We start from the raw sequence: 27,428 nt of genomic DNA on the forward strand, positions 1-27,428 counted from the left end.
ATGTGTCTATTGGTTCTAAAGCTTGCAAAAAATGTCTATTGGTTCTAAAGCTTGCAAAAAAGTGTTCTAAAGCAATCAAAGTCTTATTGGTTCTAAAGCTTGCAAAAAGTGGCTCTATTGGTTCTAAAGCTTGCAAAAAGTGTCTCTATTGGTTCTAAAGCTTGCAAAAAGTGTCTCTATTGGTTCTAAAGCTTGCAAAAAATGTCTATTGGTTCTAAAGCTTGCAAAAATGTCTATTGGTTCTAAAGCTTGCAAAATATGTCTATTGGTTCTAAAGCTTGCAAAAAATGTCTATTGGTTCGAAAGCTTGCAAAAATATGTCTATTGGTTCTAAAGCTGGCAAAATGTCTATTGGTTCTAAAGCTTGCAAAAAATGTCTCTTGGTTCTAAAGCTTGCAAAAAATGTCTCTATTGGTTCTAAAGCTTGCAAAAGGTGTCTCTATTGGTTCTAAAGCTTGCAAAAAGTGTCTATTGGTTCTAAAGCTTGCAAAAAAATGTCTATTGGTTCTAAAGCTTGCAAAAAAAATGTCTATTGGTTCTAAAGCTTGCAAAACATGTCTATTGGTTCTAAAGCTTGCAAAAAATTGTCTATTGGTTCTAAAGCTTGCAAAAAATTGTCTATTGGTTCTAAAGCAAAAAATTGTCTATTGGTTCTAAAGCTTGCAAAAAAATGTCTATTGGTTACAAAGCTTGCAAAAAAATGTCTATTGGTTCTAAAATGGTTCATAAAGGCACTACTTACTGCAAATGGTGGCATGAAGTTGAAAGGCACTACTTACTGCAAATGGTGGCTTGGGTGTGGCTTGAAGTTGAAATACACCACTTACTGCAAATGGTGGCATGAGTTGAAAGGCACTACTTACTGCAAATGGTGGCTTGGGAGCTTTGGCTTGAAGTAGAAAAGGCACTACTTACTGCAAATGGTGGCTTGGGTGATTTGGCTTGAAGTTAAAAGGCACTACTGCAAATGCACCTATTTCCTGTTTGCACTGTATATTGATATTAGATAAAACGCTACCACTTACGGCTGTGATTTTTGGCCATCTTACTCAGTCCCCCCTCCGCTGAGATAGGTGCAGAGAATTCTTCCCATCAATGAAAAATAAAAGTGTTATTAGTGTCTAAAAAATATTGAGGATCTCTCTCCTGTCAATCACGCCATGAAAGCTACACCTTTTTCCGGTGGGGGGGGGGGGGGGTTTATAAAACCCAGAAGTGTGGGTGTGGCTCAGTCTCTGCATGATGGGGGAGGGAGAGTTCAGGACTCTGAGCTGTGAATCAACTGAACAAACTAAATGTCTACTGAACTGTGAGTTTGGTGTTTTGTGTGGTTTTATGGCGGTTTCACCCTGCATGAAATGGTATGAAGCTCCATTTGAATTTGGTGGCCTTGCACCCTGCTTGAAGTGGTATGAAACTGCACTGAATTTGGCGGCCTTGCACCCTGCTGAAAGTGGTATGAAACTGCACTTGAATTTAGTGGCCTTGGATCCAGCTTGAAGTGGTATGAAACTGCACTTGAATTCGGTGGCCTTGCACCCTGCTCATAGTGGTAAGAAACTGCACTTGAATTTGGTGGCCTTGTACCCTGCTTGAAATCAGATTCAGATTCAACTTTAATTGTCATTGTCAGTGTACAGTACAGAGACAACGAAATGCAGTTAGCATCTCCCTGGAAGAGCGACATAGAATATGATTTCAATAAATAAATGGTATTGAAATGGTAGGAACATGGATTTGAATTTGGTGGCCTTGCACCCTGCTTGAAATTGAATTTCAAGGAATAGTCATGAGTCAACTGCCAGCCCACCAGTCGTGAGTGAGCTTCCAGCAGATCAGGATTGAGGGACTGAGCTGCCATCTCAAGAACCCATACCAGCACTCCAGAAAGCCCCCCCCCCCACTGGCCACCAATATTGGAATTGGTGGAGAGGTGGAATAGTGCATCGGGGGACCAGCCCCCCCGTGTGAACATGGGACCCAACGGGTCCCACTTAGTCTAGTATATATATGTTGGATTTAATTCTAGGCAGTTTCTGTGAGTGTCGGTGTAATTGAACATCACTCCCTGTACAATGGGGAAGGATTCCACCAACCCTGACAGAACTTAATTATTACTTCCCCAGTCACTTGGTGTATGATGATATCACTTATTCACCAAGGAGTAGGCAAGTTAAAGAAAGCTTTCTGATTAAATATTTGTTAATGTGCAAACTGAGAACCAACACAAAATTGAATCTGTGGCATCAGTGACCAACAAAGATCTGGTTGGAGTTTGAGGGCTTCTGTCTAAGGTACAATCATGGACTGCTTTGAACTGAATCCATGCAGAACTCACAATTTGTGGGCATTTACTAAGCCCTTTGGAGTTAATGACTTGCTACACTGCTTACATGGCAAGGCACAGTCAATGACCCTTACTGCACTTGATATTACGAAAGGATGAATATTATTCACTTAATTCCACAAATGCCATCAATTGACCATCGATTTTAACATTCAAATTTAGCCACTTTTTCACTACTGCCTGCGCTGACTGTGTAAAGAAAGTAATTATGATATAAATTCGAGATGGAATTGAATATGGCAATATGTCAAATAATTTTGTATTTTGTTAATCGTCCAATTCGTATCATGAAGACCTGTGGTTTTTAAAACAAAAATTCTTACAGTAGAGTTTGCCACCCAGTGGCTTTTTGTGAACATTGCAATTGAATTAGAAGAGAAACAAACTCATGGGAATTACATTTCCAGTACCTCTTCTAGAATGCCTGTTGTACCCAGTGCTTTTTCATATAAATATCACAGATAATAAAGATGACATAATGGAGCTATAATTGATCAATGCCGGCAACATGAAAGGTTTTTGGTGAAAGATAACCAGAATCATCTTAAGTAGGAAGCTAGTTGGATATAAATCTATTTTTATCCTCATTGTTATTGAAGAACTTAGTTCCCAATGTAATGAAGCAATTTATGATGATATATTTGTCATAATATCGATAAATTAATGTTTTATTACGAGTAAGTGATAGACAGAAGGATGAAAGTCTTGCATTTATGTGTCTTTTTCCCATTTCAGAAAGCATTTTAAAACCATAAGGATATTTTTGACGTGAAGTCATTACTGGAATGTAGAAGCCTCCCTCAACAGCAATGTGGTGATGACGTAATAAACTATTAAAAAAATTGTTGATTGAAGGATAAATATTGCCCAGCACAGCAGAGGTATTTTTGTGAAAGAGTGCTGTTGAAAAGTTTAAAATTAATCTGACAGTGAACATGGGGGCCTCAGTTTAAAAGTTATTTTGAAAGATACTATCTCTATCAGTATAGCACTGAGAGACCAAGTCATGCAGCATAAAAACTAGCCCAATGGTGCACTGGAGTATTAGCCTTGACATTTTGTGCCAAAGTTTCTGAGCAGAAGGTCATTATGTGGTAAAAATAATCAATAAGCCAATGGGACTTTTGTTTATTTGGATGATACAGCAACATTGGACAAGATGTGCTGGTTATGCAAATTTGTCGAGCTATTCTCCTCAGCTGACACCATCACAAAAATGGCGTGGGGCAGTAGTTTAAAAACCTAAAATAAAAGCAGGTCCTTTCTATTGTGATGCGATAAGAGTTAACTTCTGGCACTTCTTCTTGTTCTTCTTGCCTATGGCGTGCACAGCCTAAAGCTGTAGGACAACTTGTTCTATTTAACCTTATTTGATTGTGCACGCCAGGTTGATTGCATTCGTTTAAACAGGGCGGACCACATGAAGGTTGCAATCTCCCACCCTAACTTCTGGCACTGAAAAGCGCCTAAGCATTAAATCTCAGTCGTTCAACTTTTAATGTTTGATAGTGGAACAAGAGAAAGAGAACAACATTGCTCTGAGGGAGGCCATTCAGGCCCCTTGCCTCTTCTGGCATTCTGGTAGAGCTAGTCAATTACTCCCACTCCCCGGCATTATTGCAGCATAATTTTATCCATTTTGAATGTTATGATTAAATGTGATCCCATCATCTATTGAAAAATTTCATTTCACGTTGTAGTGATTTACTTCATTAAAAATCCTCACCACCTGTAATTCCTTTGGTAATCACAAAACTTATTCCTTATTTACATTATTGCAGTTATTCATGAATTTAAGCATATTTATAAAACCTCTTGTTCTAGTGGGAAATAAAAAATAGTATTCATATTCCTTTAGGAAAATAACATAATTAATCAATTGGACATTGAGCCTCATTAAGTAGATACAACGGCAAATGAAGGAGGTGGTGTATATTAGTTTCTTGCAGGATGTGGAAAGTGGTTGAGTAGAAAGGTTTATGGAGGAAATTGCAATGGTTCGCACATCGGCAGTTAAAATGTAATAACAGCATGATTAAAATGATGTGACTGTTTTGCAGCACACCTCTGATTAGTACACAGGGTGCTGGAAGGTTCAGGTTGCCTGTCACTTTAATTCTCCCACTCTCACGTCTGTCTATGACCTCTCCTATATTATTCCAATGAAGCCCAAAATAAGCATGAGGAACGGCATTTCAACTTCCGTCCATGTGTATTATAGCCTTCAGGACTTAATATTGAATTCAACAATGTCAGATCACCAAGCTTTTCTGTTTGTGTGTGGAAACTGGCCAGTTCTGTATTTTTTTGGTCTCCACCCTATGACTAACATTCCCTTTTTTTCTTTCTATTCCTTCTCTATCGTTGCAACTTAGCACAACTGTTTTCTCACTTTTATAATTTGAAGAAAAGACACCAAGCCATAACATTTCCTCCATATTTCTTACCAAAAATACTGCCTGAACTGTTGAGTATTTACACCATTTTCTGTTTGTATTTCATTCTTCCTGCAACTTTAGTTTCGTTTAGAGATTCAGTGCGGAAACACCCTATGATCCACCGAGTCCACATCGATCAGCGATCCCTGCACACTAACACTATCCTGCACACACTAGGGACAATTTACAATTATACAAGGCCAATTAACCTACAAACGTCTATGTCTTTGGAAAGAGGATGGAAACCAGAGACCCCGGAGAAAACCAATGCAGATCACTGGTAGAATGTACAAACTCTGTTCAGACAAGCATCCATAGTCAGAATCGAAACCAGGTCTGTGGCGCTGTAAGGCAGCAACTCTAGTGCTGAGCCACCATTTATTCTTTATTGGCTTATGTTGTGGGGGGGAGTGGCGAGGTTAGAATTGGAACATTAGAGACATCTTTGAGGGTTAAAAGGTATGTGGCTGTCACATTGAGGGAGAGGGTTAAACCACGGAGTGATTTGAAAATACAGATGAGAATTTAACTTCAATCATTGTGTAATTAGAGGTCAACCCCAACTTCCCCATTCTCTGGTTCCTCCACTTTTCTGGTACTGTTCTGAATTGCTATTAGCTTCAATATACTGAGGCTGTAAGAATCTAATGCAATTGGGCCTATATTGATTCTGCTCATCCTTCCAACTATGATATCTCACATCCATTGTGTGCCTTATCTTTTAACACAAGTAGAGAGAGTAGAAAATAAGGCTTATGGGATGCTAGTATTCATTGGTCAGGGCATTAGGTATTGTGTACCAGAAAAATGAAAATGCAGAGCTTGGGATTGACCTATAATTACACAACGACTGAATTTAAGTTCTCGTTTGTATTTTCAGAACACTCTGTGGTTTAACCCTCTCTCTCAATGTGACATCCACAAACCTTTTTAACCCTTTATCTCTTTCCTCGCTGGGGAGATACTTTTTCACAGTGTCTCTGTCTCTGAACTGCAACAACCAGGAGTTGGTCTCTGTGTTGACTACACCAGGGATCAACTGCTGGAGCTCCAACCATCCCAACCGGCTGGCTTCGCCAGGGTTACATCAGAAATCCCCAAGGAACTGAGGAGGAAATACAGGGGATGTCGGTCAGGAGTAAAACGACGTGCGGAGAAAAGGAGGTACAAGCCATACTTGTCTTCCATCACAATGGGGAATGTGAGATAGCTGTCTAACAAGATGGGCGAGCCAGCTGCACTAGTGAGGACCCAGAGGGAGTACCGCGAGAGCAGGGTGATGCGTTTCATGGAGACATGGATCCACGAGGACATCCCTGAGTTCCACAAGTGTGGATGGCTTTCAGGCTGTTTGGGCGGACAAGGACTGAAAGTGGCAAGTGTAAAGGTGGGGTACTTGCTATTCTTGTTAACAACAAATGGTGCAACCCTGGTCCCATCGCGATTAAGGAGCAAGTGTGTAGCCCGGACATTGAACCTATGGCTGTGGGTCTCCATCTATACTATATGCCCAGGGAATTCTCACACCATTGTGATGGCTGTTTACATTCCTCCGTTCACCAACCCTCTACGCACCTGTGACGTCATCCACACAGTCACCGCGAGACTCCAGACACAGCACCCGAGTGCTTTCATTGCAATTTCGGGGGATTTCAACCACGTGATTTTGGACACTATTCTAACCACTTTCACTCAGTTTGTTGACTGTCCCACCAGGGATATGAAAACATTGGACCTACTGTATGCCAATGTTAAAGAGGCGTGCAGCTCCATAGGGTGTCCACCACTGCGAAGATCTGACCGCAACCTGCTTCACCTCCTACCCAGGTATTAGCCAATGATCCAGAGGCTGCCTGTGTCCACAAGGTCAGTGAGGAAGTGGTCGCAGGAGGCCTATGGTGCTCTACAGAGCTGTTTTGAGGTTATACACTGGTCTGCACTCTGTAGTGTCCATGAAGAGGACATTGATGGACGTACATAAAGTTCTGTGTGAATAACGTTGTCCCTGAGGAGACTGCACACTGTTTCCCCAACAACAAGCCCTGGGTCACCAGTGACATGAAGGCCCTTCTCAACCAGAAGAAGAGGGCCTTCAAGAATGGCGACTGGGAGGAGGTGAAATGGGTTCAGAAAGACCTGAAGGCGAGACTGAGCCAGGGCAAAGACGACTACAGGAGAAAGCTGGAGCTGAAACTTTAGCAGAACAACATGAGGGATGTGTGAAGCAGTATGATGAGCATTCCAGGCTACAAGAAGACCAGTGGCCTGGGGAGGGAAAGCAATCAGGACTGGGCCAACGAGCTAAACCTGTTTTCTAATAGATTTAATGGTGGGGCCTCTGCCCACCCTCCCCCCTGCTCCCCGAGAGACTCTCCCCCTCAACCCCCCGGTCCACTTTCTCTGCTCTTTCTTTATCGCGCGTGATCATCAAGGCTGAGCAGGTGAGGAAGGAGCCGAGCAGACTCCACCCAGGCAAAGCCGTGGGTCCCAATGGTGTCAGCCCTAGGGTACTCAAGACGTGTGCCAGCCAGTTGTGCGGAGTACTCCAGCATAACGCCAACCTGATCCTGAGCCTGGAGAGGGTTCCTGTCATGTGGAAGACATCCTGCTTGGTTCCTGTACCAAAGAGGACGTGCCCCAGCTCCCCCAATGACTACAGACCGGTGGCACTGCCTTCACACATCATGAAGTCTCTGGAGAGGCTGGTGCTCACTCACCTGCGATCCCTGGTTAAACCCTACCTGGACCCCCTACAGTTCGCATACCAAACAAAGATGGGGGTTGAGGACGCCATCAACCACCTGCTCCGTCGTTCCTATGCTCACCTGGATAAGCCGGGAAGCATTATGAGAGCCATGTTTTTTCACTTCTCCAGTGCATTTAATACGATCCGGCCTGCACTGCTAGGGAGCAAGCTGACGAAGATGTGGATGGATGCTCCATTGGAGTCCTGGATCAAGAACTACCTGACTGAACGATCACAATATGCCAGGCTACAGAACTGTGTCTCGGACATGGTGGTGAGCAACACAGAGGCCCCACAGGGGATGGTTTTCTCTCCCTTCCTGTTTACCATCTACATCTTGGACCAGATATATCTCTGCCTCCTGCAGCTTTGAAATGACTCTGCAATTAGGGGCTGCATCAGAGGGGAGGGAAGCTGAATACAGAGATGAAGTCAACGACTTTGTTGAGTGGTGTGGGCTGAATCACCTGCAGCTCAACACCGACAAAACTAAGGAGTTGATGGTGGGCTTTAGAAGGGGAGGAACACCCCTGTCCCCTGACTCCATCAATGGCGTGGTTGTGCAGTTTACTAGGGAGTACAAATACCATGGAGTGTGCCTGGACAGTAAACTGGACTGGTCCAGGAACGCTGAGGCCCTGTACAAGGGTCAGAGCCGACTGTACTTATTGGGAAGGCTCTGCTCCTTCAACATCTGCAGTAAGATGCTGCAGATGTTCTACCAATCAGTGGTACCCAGGGCCATCTTCTTCGTTGCCATGTGCTGGGGCAGCAGGGCGAAGGCTGCGGACACCAAAAGGATCAACAAACTCATCAAGAAGGCTGGCTCCGTCCTGGGGGCGGAGTTAGATTCATGGGAGGTAGTCTTCGAGGAGAGGATACACCTCAAACTGCAGAGCATCCTGGATAATATAGCTCACCCCCTCCATGACACACTGGTCAACCTGGGGAGTACCTTCAGCAACAGACTGGTTCCACTAAGATGCAGGACAGAACACCACAGTGGATGATCAGCCATGATCATATTGAATGGCGGTGCAGGCTCGAAGGGCCGAATGGCCTACTCCTGCACCTATTTTCTATGTTTCTATGTTTCTAGGTCCCTATGGAACTCCACTGGTCACAGACCTCCAGACTGAATTGTGTCCTTGCACCACAACTCTGCTTTCCATCAGTAAGCCATATGTTGAATTATTTACAAAAACACATATGCAGTCAACAACTATAAATTTAATTAACCATTTTCTGGTCCTCTCAACTGCAGTGCTATGTCATACACTAAATAGTATCACAGTATGTATTTTCAAAGCTGATTAATCCAATGAATGACCATGTATAGTTAGGTGGATTGTTAATTTGACTATGTGACTATGTATATTATACATTTCTAAATATCAATTCTAATCCTAAATCTAACAAAGACTGATGAACCCATCAACAACTACAATGATTACAACTTTACTTTGGTTCCAAAATATTGCTAACTCAGAAATAAAACAGCAAAAATTTCCAACTATCTACAAATTAAAACTGCATCTTATCTTCTTGCCATTGTGCACACTTTATTTCACAACTCTCACCTCAGCTTTCTGTGGAATACCGGACCTTTACTTTTCTCTGAAGATAGACACAAAAAGCTGGAGTAACACAGCGGGCAGGCAGCATTTTTGGTGAGAAGGAATGGGAGAGATGCTGCCGGGCCCGCTGAGTTACTCTAACTTTTTGTGTTTTATCTTCAGAGAAAAGTAAACGTCCAGTTTCCACAGAAAACATCTGCAGTTCCTTCTTACACTTTACTTTTCTCTGAAGACTTGTTCAAAGGAAGGATGTGGTGACAGCCTATCATCTATATCTGTAAGTTTTCCGTTTCCGCATCTCTGCTTCATGCTTCTCAGCCTCGCTTGCTGCACTTTGTACTGAATCAGCACGTTCAACATCACATGTGGGATCTTCAGACTTTTAAAAATATTCTTCACATTGTAACAGCTCTCCCTCCAGACTTTAATCAAAGCCTGGCTCAGGCCTTTAGATTACTCTAGAGACAACAGGAGCCTCATGCACGGTGCCCCTTTCCATTGACTCTTCTGCCATCAGCACATGTCACACTCCTTCCATCTTTTAAGTATGTTCCTGAGAAGATATAGCTATTGTCTGAATATTTTGATCAACTGACTGTCTCATATCATTTAAGCAAATAACAGTCCTCTTCCATAGAGCTCATTATTGAAAACACTTTACAGTGTATAAAGAAAACACAACTAGCTCGGGGGAAGTGTGTAGATGGACATTTTCAGACATTGGTCAAGTGTGTTTTATTGTCATATGTCTTGAAAATATATAGTGAATATATGTACAGTGACCTCCATAATGTTTAGTACAAAGACCTATCATTTATTTATTTGTCTCTGTACTCCACAATTTGAGATTTGTAATAGAAAAAAATCACATGTGCACATTGTCAGATTATCATAAAGGCCATTTTTATACATTTTAGTTTCACCATGTAGAAATTACAGCAGTGTTTATACATAGTCTCCCCTTTTCAGGGCACCTTTGGTGATGTTTCGGGTCGAGACCCTTCTTCAGACACTCCAGAGTTGCTCCAGCTTTTTGTGTCTTTCTTCGGTTTAAACCAGCATCTGCAGTTCCTTCCAGATATATAGATATAGATATCTATATCTATATCTATATCTATATCTATATCTGGAAGGAACTGCAGATGCTGGTTTGTATGTTATGTTATGGTTATGTATATGTATGTTATGGTTATATATATATATATATATACATACATAAAGTTTTGCATATATACTGGATATAAGTGTTGTAGTTTTCATGCTCCTATCTATATCTTCTTCTCGATGGTAGGAGTGAAATGAGAGTATGTCCAGGGTGATGTGGATCTCTGATGATGCTAGCTGCCTTTTTGAAGCAGTGACTCCTGTAGACCACTTCGATGGTGGGGTGGTCAGTACCTGTGATCAGCCAGGCAGTGTTCACCACTTTCTACAATTTTCTTAATTCCTGGGTATTCAATTTGCCGAACCAGGCTGCGCTGCAACCAATCAATCTCCTTGCCAACACCCAGAAACCTGGAGCTGGTGGTGATTCCATGTACCGCTACCCGTATCTTCTTGGTGGCTGAGGTTGTGGATATGGGAGCTGCTGTCAGGTGTAGCCTGGTCTAGGATATGCAATGCATTTTAGATAAGATGGACACTGTATGCTGATAGACAATAGACAATAGGTGCAGGAGTAGGCCATTCGGCACCGCCATTCACTGGTAATCATGGCTGATCATCCACAATCAGTACCCCGTTCCAGCCTTTTCCCCATATCCCTTGACTCCCTTGATCGTGGAGGGAATGAACATTTAGTGTGACCAGTGGCCAATCAAAGGATGTTTGTCCTGGATAAAGCTGAGCTTCTGAAGAGTTCTTAGCGCTGCGCTCATTAAGGTAGCAGAGGAGTATTGCAAGACACTGCTCTCCTGTGTCTTGTAGATGGAGGAAAGACTTTAGGTTAGGTATCATGCAATGAGGCACCTGGTGCAGGACACTCAGCCTCTGACTTGTTCTTTCAGCCAATTAATTTATATGGCTGGTAATTAGACAAGTGTTGGTTTCCATTATCTGGCTGTGGTGGCTATTGCAGCATGAGAGATACATATTATTATCAGTCCATGAATTAATGTTTTGTGGTTCTTGCTGGATGCAGGAGGTACAAAAGCTTGAAAGCGCTTATCACCAGACTCAGAAGCAGCTTCTTCCCCTCTGTTATCAGGCTTCTGAATGTTTCTTCCATAACCTAGGGTCCTGTTCATATCTATACCATTGTGGACATTGGACTTTGCCTCTGGAATTGGCGCACTACAATGCTGAGAACCATGTTCTGCAATTTGTATTTTCCCCTTTGATTTTTCCTATTGTACTCGATTTTGACAATTGTATTTACGTACTAGACAACGTGCGGTTGTGGAGGGGGGGGGCAGCATGCAGCGTCACACACACTAACTATCCCCCCCCCCACCACACTCACGCTAATTACCCCCCTTGATATTATATTAATATTATTAATTTGCTCCTTTTACCCCATAACCACCCTATCTATTGACGCATAGCCCCCAACTTGCAGTCACATCTGGGGGGGGGGGTATAGAGTGAGGGCAGAGAGAGAAGGGGCAGAGACAGACACAGAGAGAGCGGGGTGGAGTGGAGGAGGTGGTGGGGGGGGGAGGGGGAAAAGGTGGAGGAGGGTAGGAGAGAGAGCAAGGTGAGAGTGAGGGGGAGAAGAGGGGGTGCTGAGATAGACAATTAGGTGAGGGGGAGAGGTGGGGAGCATTTACTGGGGGGGAGGGTAGGGGTGTGGGGGGGGAGGGCCTTAGGGGGGGAGGGAGGGTGGGGGAGGGGCTGGGGGGGAGAGACTCCCTTGGGGGGGAGGGGAAAGAGGGGAAAAAGGGGAAAGAGGGGCCAATCAAAAGAGGAGTTTTGTCCTGGATGAGAGGGGAGGGGAAGAGTTCTGGGGAGCAGGGGATCATAAGGGAGAGAGGAGTATTCCAAGACAAGGGGGTAGGTGTCTTGTAGATGGGGGGGACTTTAGGAGATATCAGGCAATGAGGATTGTTGGGAGAGGAGGGGGGAGAGTTCTTTCAGCCAATTAGATTTATATGGCTGGAGAGAGAGAGGTGTTGAGAGAGGGGGAGATTATCCTGGATGAGGTGGCTAGGGGGGAGAGAGGATACGTATTAGGGGGAGATTTCTTTCTTGAGGAGAGGAGAGGGGGGTGAGGATGAGGGGGGGAGGTACTAGGAGCTTGAAAGATGTCCCTCACCAGAGAGAGAGCAGGGGGGAGAGAGAGAGGAGGGGGGAGGAGTCTGGAAAGAGAGAGGAGGGGGAGAGGAGGAAGGAGGGGGAGGGGGGAGGGAGGGGAGATAGGGGGGAGAGAGAGGAGGGGGGGGGGAGGGAGAGGAGGGGAGAGAGAGAGAGGGGGGGAGATTGGAAGAGAGCTCTGGGGGGGAGCATTTAGATCTTGAGATCAAATTGGAGAGATTGAGAGGGCAATATGAGAGAGAGATCCAACTTTTGCCTTTTTACTTCAACCCAAACCCCCGAAACAACCATTTGCAGGCAATGCTTTTTTACTTCAAACTAACCATAACCATATTTTCATTTTCAAACCAAATTAAGGGTACTTACTCACAGCTGTGTAGACATTTGTTCAGTCATTCAGAGCTCAAACCTCCATCTTGTAGAGACTGATTGGGGCACACCACTTCCTGGTTTCATAGTTCCTCCCCCATCCTCCAACAGGGGCAGCAGAGAGAATGGTGAATTTTTAAAAAAATAATAATTTCTCTCTGATTTTTCATAGATGGGAAAACAACTCTGGTCCAGGATGGCAGACATGGGCTCTGATCAAGGTGGCCAAAAATGACGGCCGTAGGTGGCGGCGTTCTCTCGGAACTCGCAGCACAGTGGGCCAAAAGCGGTCAAGATCAGACTTTTAGTAATATAGATAGCATTATCTGATCTGATTGGATAGCATGAAAAGCAAAGCTTTTTGCTGAATCTTGGTACACGTGACAATTAGGGTGGCATGGTGGCACAGTGGTAGAATTGCTGCCTTACAGCGCTTACATGGCCGGAGACCCAGGTTCGATCCCGACCACGGGTGCTGTCTGTATGGAGTTTGTACGTTGCGTGGGTTTTCTCTCACACTCCAAAGACATACAGGTTTGTAGGTTAATTTGCTTGGTTAAAGTGTAAATTGTTCCACTTTTCCTTTCAGGCTAAAGCCAGAGGAGTTTCAATCCTTATCAGCCAGAATATTTATTTTTAGTCACATAATGTGATCTCTGACAAGTTTGGTCGGTATGTAATTGTGACTGGAAAATTATATAATACACTGGTAGTATTTGTCAACGTGTATGCCCTTAATGTAGACGATGTAGGTTTTTTCGAGCGGCTATTTTCATTGCTTCCAGACCTGAACACATACTCTCTTATACTCGGTGGTGGATTTCAATTGTTGTTTAGATCCTCTTTTAGACCGATCCTCTACTAACCCCAGTACAGTAAATAAATCAGCTCGTTTCATCCAAGCCTTTCTCTCCCAGTACGGTGTCTGCGAGGTGTGGTGCTCTTTACATCCACAAGATAAGGAATACTAATTTTTCTCACATGTCCATCATACGTATTCTAGAATTGACTATTTCTTTCTTGATAACCAACTTGTACCCCTGGTTCATTCCTGTGACTATGAGAGTATTGTCATTTCTGACCATGCCCCTATTGCTCTGGCCTTGTCCCTTCCAGATGTCCCTCAAAAGAGTAGGCAGTGCCGATTCAATTCAACTTTACTCTCGGATGATAAGTTTGTAGAGTTTATGGAAAGAGAGATAACCTTTTTTTCTCACTAATATATCCCCTGAAATCTCTAGCCTGATCGTATGGGATGCCCTTAAGGCTTATCTTAGGAGGCAGATCATATCTTACACTGCTCAAATGAAGCGGAAATCCAATGAAGAGCATTTAGATCTTGCTCATCAAATTGGAGAAATTGACAAGCAATATGCGCAAACTCAAAATCCAACTCTTTATAAAAGACGAATGGAACTCAAAACCAAATTTGACCTACTCACTACTGACTCAATTGAACACATACTTAAAAAAAATAAAGCCATGTTTTATATATATGGAGATAAAACTGACAAATTACTTGCAAATCAACTTAAAGGTGCTAAAACGAGAGAATATTTCTAAAATTCGCATGCCTAATGGCCAGTCTACTCCGGATCACTAGCAAATTAATGATGCTTTCAGAAACTTTTATTCCCAGCTTTATGCTTCAGAATCTCAACCGGATCATAAGGTAATGCATGACTTCCTGAGCAGTCTAAATATTCCCACACTGCCATTTGATTTTAGGGAAAGATTGGATGAACCTATATCACAGGCAGAAATAGCTTCAGCCATTTCCTCAATGCAATCAGATAAATGTCTGGGCCCTGACAGCTTCCCGGCAGAGTTTTTAAAAAAGTTCTCTCTACTCCTTTCCCCACAGTTGTGTTCCGTTCTATCTGAATCCTACAGACAAGGTTCTTTTCCTCCATCCTTTGCCGAAGCCTGTATTACTCTTATCGCCAAAAAAGGTAAAGATCCAACTGAATGCACCTCCTACCTCCTACCGTCTCCCTTCTAAACACGGATGCTAACATTTTATCTAAGGTTCTAGTTCATAGACTAGAGAATGTCCTCCCTACTGTTATATCTGAGGACCAAACCGGCTTTATTAAGAGCAGACATTCCTCCTTTAACATACATCGATTATTAGATATTGTCTACTCTGCTTCTGAGGATGTCCCTGAGTGTGTCGTATCTATTGATGCAGAAAAAGCATTTGATCGCGTTCAGTGGGTGTATCTATGGGCTGTTCTGGACAAATTTGGTTTTGGAACAAACTTTATTTCATGGATCAGGTTACTATACTCTCATCCCACAGCCTCGGTTCGGACTAATTCCCAGTTGTCCAAGTCGTTCGACTTGCATCGTGGAACCCGCCAGGGGTGTCCTCTGTGCCCCATGCTTTTTGACTTGGCCATCGAACCACTTGCCATGGCCTTTCGCAGCTGTGAGGACATAGCCGGTATTTGGAGGGGCAGTACACAGCATAAGGTCTCACTATATGCTGACGACCTTTTGCTTTTTGTCTTAAACCCAGGCACCTCTCTCATTCTGCATGTCACTGCTCAATAATTTTGGTCAATTTTCAGGTTATAAGATAAATCTTGGAAAAAGCTAACTGTTTCCCATTAACTATGAAGTACAACCCTCGGATCTTACCAACTTGCCATTCAAAATTGAAAAAAACAAGCTCTCATACTTGGGCATTTCAGTTACGAGGAAATACAAGGATCTTTTCAAAGAGAATTTTATCATTCTGTTAAACCAAATCAAACAGACACTAACACAGTGGTCACCCTTGTCAATGTCACTTGTCAGCCGGATAAATTCAATCAAAATGACCATTTTACCAAGATGTTTGTACCTTTTTCAGGCTTTACCGGTTTTTATCCCCAGGTCCTTCTTTGACCATCCTGACTCAGTTATTTCCTCCTATATATGGAGAGGTAAGCGGCCTCGTCTTAATAAGACCCACCTTCAAAAAACCAAGGCTGCTGGTGGCCTGGTTCTCCCAAATTTTCGCTTTTATTATTGGGCTGCTAACCCGCGCTGCCTTGCATTTTGGATTTTCTTTCACAGCCAGCCCGGTTGCCCTGACTGGGTAGCCATGGAATTACACACAGATGATAATATGTCCATACCTGCACTACTTGGTTCCTCACTTCCACTCCCCTCAATTAAATCTGTAAAAAATCCAGTGGTTAAACACTCTTTGAGGATATGGGTTCAATTCAGGAAATGTTTTGGGTTGCATAACTTTTCTCTACTGAGATCTATTGCATCAAACCACCTTTTTAAACCATCAACTCAGGACCCTGGCTTTAAAGAATGGCATAGGAAGGGTATTGTGCGCTTCAAGGACCTGCTTATGGGTAACACTGTAGCATCATTTGACCAATTAAGCAACAAAGTCAGATATTTTCCAATACAGGTACCTGCAAACAAGACATTATGTGTTCTATAAACTGCCCAATTATTCTATACCAACAGACACAACCCTTGTTGATAAAGTTCTTTCTTTAAACCCATCTCAGAATAGACTTGTCTCAGCTTTATATGGCAGGATGTTGGACCTAAGGCGCGGCTCATGGACAAACTCAAGGCAGCATGGGAGGAAGACTTGGGCTTCTCTCTCTCAGAAGATACATGGAGTTCCATTCTTAAACTGGTTAATTCCACCTCTCTATGTGCTCGTCACTGTCTGATTCAATTCAAAGTGGTACATAGGGCTCATATCTCAAAAGTCAAATTATCTACTATTTACCCTGAGGTTAGTCCATTCTGTGTTAAATATAAAATTTCTGTAGCCTCTCTTATCCATATGTATTGGTCATGCCCCAGCCTTAACAAGTTCTGGCTAGAGGTCTTTCGTACATTATCCCAGGTGTTGAACATCAAATTGGAACCAAAGCCTCTAATTGCTCTTTTTGGGGTCACTGGTGAAGAGATTAGATTAACTGCAGATAAACGGCGCACTATATCTTTTGCTTCTCTTCAGGCACGGCGAACAATCCTGCTCAGGTGGACGGAACCTACCCCGCCCACTCATACACAATGGCTGACAGATATTATGTCGTGCCTAAAGCTCGAGAAAATCAGGTACTCACATCAACATTCAAATGGAAAGTTTCAGAAAGCATGGGGACCTTTTTTAAATGCATTCCAGACTTTATAAATGCTTGATTATCAAGCACAGTTTAACAGCTTCACAGTCTACCCATTCATTTATCGTGGATTATTGTTGTGATAGGCTGATATTTGCATATGCTCACTGGCAGTGACTGGGGAGGGGTTATTTATGGTATCTCGTTTTTCTTTTATTGTTGTTGTCTTGTTATATGTTAGCATGTTGGTTTTTTATTTATTCTTTTTGTACACTCTGTAACAAATAGACAACTTTGCACTTTGTTATGTCCTGAAAACGATATAAAATAGATTTTGTTTTTTTTAACAAGTGTGAATTGTCCCTAGTACTTGTAGTGTTATTGTGTGGGTATCACTGGTCGGCGCGGACTCGGTGGGCCGAAGGGCCTGTTTCTGTGCTGTTTCTCTAAACTAAACTAAACCTAAACCTAAAACTTAATTTATTGATAAGTTCAAACTGAATTGAACATTATATATTCTTCAATGAACTTTGCCACATCTGACCATAGGTTGGGAAGAAGGGTCATCAATGAAGCAGCTGAAGATGGTGGGTTTGGTGCTCTGATGATGATGTCATTGGGCTGAGATGATTGATCTCTGATAATCGCACCTTTCTCTGTGTGAGGTATGACTTCAGTTGCTCGAGTGCTTTTCTTTTGATGTCCTTTTGAAATGGTTGATTCGAAGTGAAATTGACAATTGACAAAGGAACAATTAATAGAGAAATTATGTTCCAGAACATTTTGATGGATTCCTCCCCTTTACCTTCTTTGAGGACTTTGAAGGCAAAGAATGTAATGGGAAGGACACTGTCAAGGTGTTTTAAATGTTAACATTGGGCAACTGCAATGGTTGATATTTTGTCTTTCCAAGTATAGATTAAAAAATGTCACAAATCAGTTTGCATTTACAATTAGATGAAACTTGTTCAATTGGAAGTCATCCATTATTATGTCACTATTCAAGACAGACACAGTAAAAGTAAAGGCAATTAACATAAATAGCCATGTCTACATGAAATCTAGCATGACAACCAAATAAGAATAATTGATAGATTTAAGGCAGAAACACACCATTGCAGTAAGAAAAAAGTGACATGCTTTTAGAAAAGGGAACAATATTCTTATGAAAATAAAATAAGCACACAAAAGATTTCAATGGTGTACAGTGTGTACAACTAAGAATTATGATAATGTTTATCTTCACAATTTGTGACAAAGTAAACTGAAAATTAATAGATGGCAATAAAACCTATTTGATTTCTAGTACACTTACTGTATGTTCAAATAATCCATTTTTCTTCTATCCTTGTCAAAATGAATTGTTTTTACTTGAACAATAAATAAAAAAAATCAACATTACTGCAGTTGCCCAATTGCCTGGAGTTAATTTTAAAAATTTACGATTTAAGGTTTATCAGTGAAAGGGTTACAAATTCAATGTTCATCAAAAATTGCACTTTTAAAGGTAATCTTTCAGTTCACAGACAGAAGGCTTACACTTTTCTTTGCCCCACAGGCATGTAACACTGTACCTAATTATTTGAACACAAAAAAACATAGCAACAGAGTCGTGAAATTATGCATCCAGCGAATGGCTACATGTTTCTGATTAAATTCTATTTCTTATGTTTTCTGCAATCATGTTACTGATATGTTCTTTGTAATTGCACATGTCAAAATGAATGCCTCGTGTAAGTTGTGCTAAGCAACAATTTTAATTTAGAGTGAAAAACACTTGTCAAATTGCCCTCCTGGCACATTGTGTTGGGTCATGACATTTGCATCCATTGAGGACTCAAGGTTAATAAGTGAAAAGTCTGCAAATGTTAGCTTGTATTTGGAGTGCTGTGGTAAAATTAAAAGAGAAAATGCAATTTAAAAACATGAAGTAAACAATTACCTAACACTTGTATGAAGTATATATACAATTTCCAGGGTTCTGTCCAATTACATTATAACCTCGGGCAATGAATTTTAAGAACTAATCCTGTTGATGATTAAAATTGAAATGTTCTAAAAAAAATCAATTCTTGTGACATTTTTAGTGGAAAAATAGGTCTTATTACTCACCTACCTTATGATTGTTGTTTGAAGTAACACTGGCAGCACTTTTGCACTAGGGAGATTTCATTGTCGAGTTTACTGTAATAAAGTATGCATTTCTTCAAAGAATTTGAACAAATGCCATGAGGAGCATTTGGTTGGTAATTTACATTACATTCAAGAATACTGGTTGCTTCCCCCTGGTTATAAATATTCATCATGATTAATTTACAACATACAAATTTAAGGCCAATAAGTAAATGTTTCAGTTCTGCTTTGATGCATATATCTAATGGCTAACCAGCAATAAAAGGAGGACAAGCAAGTTAACCTATGGAATAGTTGGCACCACTGAAATCCAAGCTAGAAAGAAGAGGTTATAAAATTCTTATTTACTGGTGATTTTCTAACCTTAGCCTTTTCTTTGCCAAAATCCATGAATATCTTACTACCGTAGAGATCAATGCCCCAATTCTCCTGAAGATCCTAATTCCTTCAGTCAACCATTGATCTCTTCAGAACACCAAACAGTCCAGCCTGAAGAAGGGTCTTGACCCGAAACGTCACCCATTCCTTCTTTCCGGAGATGCTGCCTGTGAGTTACTCCAGCATTTTGTGTCTACCTTCAGTCCAATTTAATGTTACCAAAGGCACCCTCTGCTTGCTATTTTCATAAGTGATGCAGACCTATAAAGAGAAGTGCACTAGATTTAAAAATAATGGGCCTGTCCCACTTAGGCGACTTTTCAGCGACTGCTGGCGAATGTCAGAGTGGAACACACACATCACTTCCTTCACCAGCCAGTCATGCAGGCAGGGGACAGGGCAAGTGGGGGGAGCGCTGTCTGAGTGAAATTCACATGGTGCAAAGCCAATGTAATACAGACACACACCACAATGAACAGGAAGGTTGGCGCTATAATTAAGATGGTGAAAGCACAGTTTACGGGAAGGGTCACTTAAGACCTTTAAAGTCCTTTAAAAGAAGGGAGGAGAAGGGGGAGATGGGGTGGGGAGAAGGAGTGGAGACAACTTTTAAGAAGCCAAAGATACACGGCTGTGAAGCTCGGCAGACATTAACATGACCGGTCAGTTATCCTTGGTTCTGAAAAGTACTGTTTATGTTTTTTGTCCCAATGAGCCAATGAAATTCACCGTTCAGCACCAGCAACAACCTACGACCTCATGGCGACCCACTACCACTGCACCTATGGCACGAGAATTCTCCATGGCAGCTTCATTCTGGCAGCTTCATGTTGAAAAATGAGCGGGAACCAGAATTAAACCAGAACTAGTTCCGAGAATGCGGGAACTACTCACGACCATGAAGGCAACTCCCCGGCAACCACCCGCGAACATGTGGCGACCATGTGGCCACCGCATAGTCTCCTGTAGTCGCCTAAAAAGTCGCCTTGGTGGGACAGGCCCATAAGCCTTTTTCTAGCCAAATAAATGGGAGACAGGCTTTAGCTGTATGGTAATTTTAAAGCGACTATTGCGAGACTGATTGTGTTTGAGTTCCAAGTGCAGTATTTGAGTCGTAGATGCTAAGGTTTTATGTTGAGAAGTTTTGACAAGAAGGATGAGCAATGCATAGATAAGGCAAGGTCTTTCTAACTATCCTCTTCAGCGTTATTGTGGTCAGAACAGCAGTTAAGGCAATTGTATGCCACTCCTGCATAATAAGGTACATCACAGAGTCTTTACATCAATGGTGCAGAAGGTAGGTTGTTGGGAGACCACTAGGACGAGCAGAGGGATTAGGAACAGACAGCTAGATACCCCTGTACCAGTCCCCTCAAAACTGACAATACCATTTTGGATGCTGTTGGGGTGATGACATGTCAGTGGAAAGCATTGATTTGGGACCAATGACCATAATTGTATTCATTTTTAAATACCTATGAAAAAGGATAGGACCGATCCAAAAGTTGTGTTCCATGTCTATAGCTCCCAGAAATGAGCAACACAAATGGACAGGGTGGTAAAGAAAATATATGGTTGCTTGCCTTGAATGTTCGGGGCATTGGATATAAAAGTAAGGAAGTCATGTTGCAGCTTTTTAAAACTTTGAATTTGGCCACCCCATTACAGGAAGGATGTGGAGGTTTTAGAGAACGTGCAGAAAAGCTTCACCAGGATGCTGCCTGGACGATAGGGTACTAGTAAAAGGTGAGGCTGAACAAACTTTGATTGTTTTTGCTGGAGTGCAGAGGCTAAGAGGCAGAGGTGACCTGATTGAAGCATATAAAATCTTTTTTTTTTTTTTTATTAAAAAAATTTTTTTTTTTTAAATTATTAGAAGCAGTGTACAAAAGTATAAACTGCGGCATATGACATATATATTTATTGTACAGCTTCCATTTTAATTTTAACAAAGATGAAATAGAAATTAAGAGAAAGAGCAAGAAAGAAAGAAAGTGAAAGAGAAAGTGAATGTGTAAGAATAGAACCCTTAAACTACCAAATGAGTGTAATCAAAGAGTGAGTAAGTAAAAACTTAAAAAAAAATAAAAAGACAAAAACGAAAAGAAGGAAAAAAAAAAGTGTTGATATACCTGCTTCATTTCTCACCTCACCCATCACCCAGTCCGTAAATCGGTTTGATTCCAAAGTTGTGTTGCACTATACTATCCTTGTAATGAATCAATGAAAGGAATCCATAGCTTTGAAAATTGCTCTGATTTTCCTGCCAAGACAAGTCTCATATCTTCAAGATGTAGCATCTCAGACATGTTTGTAATCCACATTTTAAGAGTTGGGGGGGATGTATTTTTCCCAAATTTAAGTATACGTTTTTTCGCCATTATCAGGCCATAATAAAGGAAACATCTTTGAAATATTGACAGTTCAGAGCAGGCTTCTGCTGGTCCGAAAATAATCAATTCGGTATGGGGGTCCAGTTATGTTTTTAATAATTTTGAGAAAATTTCAAAGATTCCTTTCCAAAAGTTATGGAGTTATATGCAAGAGGCAAAGGTGTGTGTTATAGTTGCTTCTTGAGAGAGACATTTGTTGCAAATACTGTAGGAGATACATTTGAAAAAATCTTATTCAGTTTAGTCTTTGAGTAGTAGACTCTGTGGGGTATTTTGAATTGGATTAAAATGTGTCTGGCATTAATCGGACAATTATGTATATATAAGAGATATTTTTCCCATCTGTCTTTGGAGATTTTTAGGCCTAATTCCTCTTCCCATTCTCTTCTAATTACGTCTGACGGTGGAATTTCTATATTTAGAAGGATATTGTACAACTATGATATTAGATTGTTTGATGGAGTTTCTATTCATACCTTCGTCTAATATATCTGGCAGCAGAGTTTGATAATCGTGGGTATATGTTTTCAAATAATCTCGAATTTGAAGATATCTAAAATATTGATTACCTTTCAGACTGTATTTCGACTGTAATTTCTGGAATGATAGGAGGTTTCCCCATCTCGTACAAATCTCCAAACTTTTTAATTCCTAGTCTTTCTCAATTAATAAACGTTATATCTATAATAGATGGCTTGAACGACGGGTTATTAGCTATTGGTGAAAGAAGAGATAAATTTCTTAGTTTAAAAGTAGGTTTTACTTGTCTCCAAATTCGTAAAGTGCTGTGAATAATTGGATTTTTCTCATATATTGTGTTCTTCAACTTTATTGGGGAGAGAAGGATCGCGCCTATATTAAAAGGCGAGCAATCCTCTCTGTCCATTACTAACCAGTCTACCTGTTGGCATGCGTTATCCAGCCAGTAAATTGCATTTTTAATATTCGCTGCCCAATAGTAGTATAAGAAATTGGGGAGCACCAATCCGCCCTTTTCTTTGGGTTTACATAGATGTTGTTTATGAATTCTATGTGATTTACTAGACTAAGTGGGACCCGTTGGGTCCCATGTTCACACGGGAGGGCTGGTCCCCCGACGCAATATTCCACCTCTCCACCAATTCCAATATTGGTGGCCAGTGGGGGGGCTTTCTGGAGTGCCGGTATGGGTTCTTGGGGTGACAGCTCAGTCCCTCAAGCCTGATCTGCTGGCAGCTCACTCACGGCTGCTGGCAGCTCAGTCACGGCTGGTGGGCTGGCAGTTGACTCATGACTATTCTTGAAATTCCATTTCAAGCAGGGTGCAAGGCCACCAAATTCAAATCCATGTTCCTACCATTTCAAGCAGGGTGCAAGGCCACCAAATTCAAGTGCAGTTTCTTACCACTATGAGCAGGGTGCAAGGCCACCGAATTCAAGTGAAGTTTCCAACCACTTCAAGCAGGGTGCAAGGCCACCAAATTTGTGCAGTTTCATATCACTTCAAGCTGCATCCAAGGCCACCAAATTCAAGCGCAGTTTCATACCACTTTCAGCAGGGTGTAAGGCCACCAAATTCAGTGCAGTTTCATACCACTTCAAGCAGGATGCAAGGCCACCAAATTCAAATGCAGCTTCATACCATTTCATACAGGGTGAAACCACCATAAAACACCAAACTCACAGTTCGGTAGACATTCAGTGTGTTCAGTTGATTCACAGCTCAGACAGAGTCATGACCTCTCCCTCCCCCATCATGCAGAGACTGAGCCACACCCACAGTTCTGGGTTTTATAACCCCTCCCCCTCCCACCAGAAAAGGTGTGGCTATCAGGGTGTGATTGACAGGAGAGAGATTCTCAACATTTTTTAAACACTAATAACGCTTTTGTTTTTCATTGATGGGAAGTGTTCTCTGCACCTGCTCAGCGGAGGGGGGACTGAGTAAGATGGCCAAAAATCACACCCGTAAGTGGTAGCGTTTTAACATAAATCAATATACGGTGCAAACAGGAAGTAAGTGCATTTGCAGTAGTGCCTTTTAACTTCAAGCCAAAGCACCCAAGCCACCATTTGCAGTAAGTAGTGCCTTTCAACTTCAAGCCAAAACACCCAAGCCACCATTTGCAGTGCCTTTCAACTTCAAGCCAAAGCACCCAAACCACCATTTGCAGTAAGTAGTGCCTTTCAACTTCAAGCCAAAGCACCCAAACAACCATTTCAGGCAGTGCCTTTTTACTTCAAACAAACCATATTTTCATTTTCAAACCACATTAAGGGTACTCACAGTTGTGTAGACATTTGTTCGGTGTTATTCAGAGCTCAGAGAGACATGACCCTTGGCTTCATCCATCTTCCATAGACTGGGTGAGGCACACCACTTCCTGGTTTTATAGTCCCTCCCCCTCCCTCCAGCAGGGGCAGCAGAGAGAATGATGATTTCTTTAAACTTCAAGCCAAAGCTCCCAAGCCACCATTTGCAGTAAGTAGTGCCTTTCAACTTCAAGCAAAAGCACCCAAGCACCATTTGCAGTAAGAAGTGCCTTTCTGGAAAATTCTGCAAAAACGCTCCAATATCAACAATAAAAATGTGGATTTCAAACATGTTCGAAACATTACGCCTGGAAGAGATAAGACTCCTCCTAGCAGGCAAAGCAGACCACTTCCAAAAGACGTGGTCTGCATTTATGGAACTATTACAAGCATAAGGTCCAATAGTAATTAAAAAAAATAAATGGTACCAGGATCTGGTAACGGGGGGTAAAAAAAACAACACGATTGGTATATCCTTTTTTTGCGGAGTTTTGTGTTATAATAGAGCGATTGTTTCTCCTTTTTTTTCTTTTCTTTCTAGGGTCTATTTCCTTTCTTTACTTCCTTCTCTAACTTCTTCTCTAAGGGGCTTTCTTTTCCCAATACTTTCCTGCACCTTCACGACTCTTGCTCACTTTCCTTACTTCTTTTATTTCTACCTTTTTTAAAGCTCGAAAAATGAATAAGATATATGTGATGTGTATTACTGTAATTTACTGTACTTCTAATAAAAATAAATAAAATCTGAGGAGTATGATGATGCTACTGATTATGATATGCCAATGTACCAGCTAGCAACTGATCTTCTCCATAAAGACTTGGTCTATTGCTAGAAATTGTAATTTATTTACCTATCTGTTACGGAATTGCAGCATATAATACAATAATATTAAAGTTCTGATCTTGAGAATATAACATTTTTGAATTTTCAAGGCAGTCTGGGTGTTTATTCCATTGCTACGCAGATGATACACAACTCTATCTCCCCCTGAAGCCCAAAAACCAATCAAATCTGGTTAACCTTACCCGCTGCCTCAAGGATATAAAGTGCTGGATGGCCCAGAACTTCCTCCAACTAAATGAGAGTAAGTCTGAGGTCATCCTTCTCGGCCCCTCGGACTCAATCAAAATGATAGCAGGCAGCCTTGGAAGCCTTACCCCACTACTCAAACCTCACATCAAAAACCTTGGCGTGATATTTGACAGCACTGAAATTTGACAAACAAGTCAATGCCGTGGTAAAAGCTAGCTTCTTTCAGCTTCGGACGATAGCTAAAATAAAACAATTCCTCCACTTTGATGACCTTGAAAAGATCATCCACACATTAATCTCCTCCCGCCTAGATTACTGCAACTCCCTTTACACTGGCATCAGCCAATCTTCCCTGTCCCGCCTGCAGCTGGTCCAAAACGCCGCAGCGAGACTCCTGACAGGCACCCGAAAAAGGGACCACATCACCCCGATCCTGGCCTCTCTCCACTGGCTCCCTGTGCAGTTCCGTATACATTTCAAGACCCTCCTCTATATCTACAAAGCCCTCAATGGGCTTGCCCCCTCCTACATTAAAAGTCTTCTCACCCACCACTCCACCTCCAGGTCCCTCAGATCGGCCGACTTGGGGTTGCTGAATATCCCACGGTATAGGCATAAGCTTAGGGGCGACTGCGCCTTTGCGGTTGCAGCTCCTAGACTGTGGAACAGCATCCCCTTTCCCATCAGAACTGCCCCCTTCATCGACTCCTTTAAGTCAAGACTAAAAACTTATCTATACACCCAAGCCTTTCCTGACGTCCACTGAGCGAGGGCTATATGTATATATGTATGTAGCTTGTTTGTTTATACTATTCTTATAACAAATGTAAAGCACTTTGGCCAATGCGAGTTGTTTTTTAAATGTGCTATATAAATAAATGTGACTTGACTTGACTATTACGATTTCCGTCACAACGGTCAATTTTGTAATTGACTACAATTAGGTAATTAACTAATTATATGCTTTAATTTCAGGTCATCCAAGTAAGATGTTTTATATTTGTTTCAGAATGCTTCAATCTATAATAACTGAAAATTTCATTCCGTTCTCTTAATTTTTAAGAAAGTTATGGGCTTTTGACTGTCCTCGATCACAGCTTTTATGATAAGTCAATGCAAAAGCAATAGGGAACAAGATGCAAATTTCCAAGTATGAAAATGGCCATAACGTTTTTAATACTGAAGATACAAAAGTGAATTAATTGTCAAATTAAACTTATTTTTATGCTTTATCTGATGGGATAAATTGCAGACTTGATTCTTTAAATCTCAAAATTTTGTAGGTTAATTGGCATGGTGTATGTAAATTGTTCCTAGTATGTGTACGATAGTGTTATGTCCCTGTCCCACTTAGGAAACCTGAACGGAAACCTCTGGAGACCTTGCGCCCCACCCAAGGTTTCCATGAGGTTCCCAGAGGTTTCTGTGAGGTTCCCGGAGGTTTTGGTCACTCTCCCTAATAGTCGAAAATGGTTTCCGCGCAGTTGAGGCTTCTTCTATGTTCCTGCGATTATTTCAACAAAACCAAAACCGGACTCGACTAAAAATAGGTTGCCGTTTGGTCGAAGCCAGTGGAGTAGGGCCGCTATTTACTTACAGGCAGTCGAAAGCAATCTCCTTCGCTGACCGGCCATTTTGATTGGCTCATTGGAGTTTTCAGCAAAGTTTTCAGGACCTAGAAGATCTGTCGGAAGGTAAAATGCCCGCTAACTTTATTAAACTTCTTAAAACTGTCTCCACTCCTTCTCCTCCCCCTTCTTCCCCTTCTCTCCCCTTCTCTCTCCCCATCTCTCTCCCCTTCTCTGTCCCCTTCTTTGTCCTTCTCTCCCCTTCTTTCCCTCTTCTCTCCCTCCCTCTCTAAAGGACTTACCGTGCTCTGTGGCAGCCGTTTACATTACTCTTCATCTCTCAGACAGCGCTCCTCCGCTGTTCCTGGCCCCCACCTTCGCGATGTGTTTGTGTGTGTGTGTGTGTGTGTGCGGTCGGTAGCAAAGATCCTGTAAGTTGCCGCTAGGGTCGAGGCTTTCCAGGCAAGTGACCAAAACCCCTGGCAACTCATGGAAACCTTGGGTGGGGCGCAAGATCTCCAGAGGTGTCCGTTCAGGTTTCCTAAGTGGGACAGGGGCATTAGTGTGCAGGGATCGGTGGTTGGCACGGTCTCGGTGGGCCAAAGGGCATGTTTCCATGATAAATCTCTAAACTAAACTAAAATACCTCATCCACTTACCCACCTGATCCTCACAGCCATTTATTCCTAGGCATCCAAAGCCTCAATAATCTCAGCAATAAATGTTCTCAGTGACCAAGCATCCACAGACCACTGAGGTAGAGATTTCTAAAGCTTTAAAATGCTCTGCATTAAAACAATTATCCTCGTCTCAG

Source organism: Leucoraja erinacea, chromosome 2 (genome assembly GCF_028641065.1).
Source record: "Leucoraja erinacea ecotype New England chromosome 2, Leri_hhj_1, whole genome shotgun sequence".
Classification (NCBI taxonomy): Eukaryota; Metazoa; Chordata; class Chondrichthyes; order Rajiformes; family Rajidae; genus Leucoraja; species Leucoraja erinaceus.